The sequence below is a fragment of the Bos indicus x Bos taurus genome, chromosome 11 (assembly GCF_003369695.1).
Source record: "Bos indicus x Bos taurus breed Angus x Brahman F1 hybrid chromosome 11, Bos_hybrid_MaternalHap_v2.0, whole genome shotgun sequence".
NCBI classification, from domain to species: Eukaryota; Metazoa; Chordata; class Mammalia; order Artiodactyla; family Bovidae; genus Bos; species Bos indicus x Bos taurus.
In genome coordinates, this window is record NC_040086.1 from 47,496,907 (window position 1) to 47,499,655 (window position 2,749).

Here is a 2,749-nt window from a genome sequence, read left to right on the forward strand (position 1 = left end):
GGCCACAAAGAGTCGGACACGACTGAGGAAACAGCACAAACACCAGGAGTCTCTGTTGACACCTTAGTTAGGCAACTTCGCTGTCTCACAGAGGATGATCAAGTGTCCATTGGTAGGTCTTCTTACCATTACCATTCAAGGCCACGCCTGAGAGAGGCCGTAGTGTACCTGCAGTCCACTTTGGGTATCACTCAGTTGACCCATCTGTGATCCACACTGGGCTCTTTTTCTGCTTTGTCTGTCAGCTGGTCATAAGGAGCACTTCCTCCTTACGTAAGATCACAGAAGCGAACTAAGGAGGTGCTTTAGAGCAGTAGCGGGAAATGGCGTGGATGTCCAGGCCATCCACTTGTCTCCTCAGCCCACTAAAGCCCAATCCCCAAAGCAGCACTTTCATTATATGATACACTTCTGCTGCCTCCTTCCCAGGCCTATAACTTGTTGGCCCTCTCAGTATCCAGCTCCTGACCGCATGGCCACTTACTTCCCACGGTCAGAGGCTGTATTTCTACAAGAACCCAGGGATACGTCAGGAGTTGTTTTTGCAATAAAGGGACATAGTTCTCTGCTGCAAATGCCTCTCCCTGTTTCCTGAGGGCTCGTGTTGTGTTGTCACTGTTACTGGGATGTACAGGAGATGGACCTGGCATCTCTGCCACAGAGAGATGGTCTGATGCTGTGTGATCTCCAAGGTTGTACAAACCAGGGAGCAAGGCTGCCTGTGCTATAGTCTGGAGCTGCTGGAGAACTGCTTTTGCTCTGGGCCCCACTCAAAACTAGGGCTTCCCACATGGCGCTGTTGGTAAAGAACTTGCCCGCCGATGTCGGAGACATAAGAGACACAGGTTCCATCCCTGGGCCAGGAAGATCCCCTGGAGGAGGGCATGACAACCCATTCCAATATTCCTGCCTGGATAATCCCACAGAGGAGACTGGAGGGCTACATTTCCTAGGGTCGCAAAGAGTCAGACTTAGCATGAGTGCACCACACCTCTCAAAACCATCAGCCTTCTGTATCTCCTGATAAATGGATCTTAGCAGGATTCCCAAGTATAGAATATGTAGCCTCCAAAACCCAAAGAAGTCTGCCAAGTGCAACTTCTAAAACCCAAAGTCTGCCAAGCGTTACATTTCTTTCTCAGTAGTAGGAATTTGAGATGGAACAAGTTATTCTTTGCTTGGCAGAGTTAGCCTCACCATGGCTCAAATCACTGGACCCTTAATAACTGTATCAATAGAGCAGTTCCCTGACTCTTTTCTGTTTTTCTCTAATATATCTATTTAAAAAAATACTGGATGCATTTACATAGGTGCCATTGATAATAGCATGTGATAATATGTTTTTCAAAAATGATGAACCTTATTGAAGGATGACAGGTAACTTTACCTAATTGTACACATATGACATCTAACACAGCCTCCACTGGTGTTTGGTATTCAACAACCAACTTTTTTTAAGTGGTTTTTAAAAATTAACTTATTTTTTATTTATTTATTTTTGACTGTGCTGGGTCTTCATTGCTATGTGCAGGCTTTCTCTAGCTATGGAGAGCAGGGGATACTCTCTAGTTTTGAGGAGAGGCTTTCTCATTGCCTTGGCTTCTCTTATTGTGGCGCATGGGCTTTGGGGTACGTGGGCTTCAGTAGTTTCAGCACCCAGGCTTTGTTGCCTCACTGCGTATGGAATCTTCCCAGATCAGGGATGGAACCCATGTCCCCTGCACTGGCAGGTGAATTCTTAACCACTGGACCATGAAGGAACTCCGGGCTGTGGGGCTGGCAGCTTTGGCTTCCTTGGGAAGGTCTTGTTTTGTCGGCGCTCTGGATTTTGCCCTCATGTCTCCTAAAACTGCCTGTGCTATTCTGCCAGACTGCCAGATTGCCTCTGGCTTTGCTTCTCTCTGTTTTGTTTTGTTAGTTCATTAATTCATGTATTTTATTAACCTGTATACAATTACTTGTCTTCTGGTTTGTTGAAACAATAGGTCAGACAACATTTGCCATAATAATGTCTGTCAAAGTGACTGGTCATAAAAACTTCAGCACATTATTCATCTGAAGGACACTCCCAGTGAAGGTGATTGATTCTACCATTCTCCTCCACCTTGTAGTTTTTCAGGACAGCCAGCTTAACCTTTTTTCTCTTATGCTTGTTCTTCTTGGGAGTGGCATGAGACTTCTTCCTTCTCTTAGCTCCACCACAACGTCTCAGCACAAGATGAAGAGTGGACTCCTTTTGAGTGTTGTAGTTAGACAAAGGAAATCCGTCTTCCAGTTGCTGGTCAAGAGGAACACCTTCCTTATCCTGGATCTTGGGCTTCACATTTTCTATTGTATCCAAGGGCTTGACCTTGAGAGAGATGCTCTTCCCTGTCAGGGTCTTCATGAAAATCTGCATCATGGTGGCAGTTCCACCGCAGATGGTATATCCTAAAGTGGCTTTCCTCCTCTCCGTGAGCTTCAGGACAACCCAGCTAGCGTCTCCTTCCTGCGTTTGTCTCCACAGAGGCCACTGGTAAGGTTTCTCCAGAGGTAACTGTCTTGTACTGTTGGGAATTTTTTATGTGTGTTTTTTAAAAATTTTATTGGAGTATAGTTGCTTTAGGGCTTCCCAGGTAGCTCAGACGGTAAAGAATCCGCCTGCAATGCAGGAGACCCTGGTTGGATTCCTGGGTTGAGAAGTCCCCCTGGAGCAGGGATAGGCTACCCCCTCCAGTATTCTTGCCTGGAGAATCCCATTGACAGAGGA

At 46.3% G+C, this 2,749-nt stretch overlaps 1 pseudogene; it reads right to left on the reverse strand.

Annotated features, from left to right (window-relative positions):
- Nucleotides 1–1,940: 1,940 nt before the first annotated feature.
- Nucleotides 1,941–2,398, reverse strand: LOC113900748 (annotated as a pseudogene).
- Nucleotides 2,399–2,749: the final 351 nt, after the last annotated feature.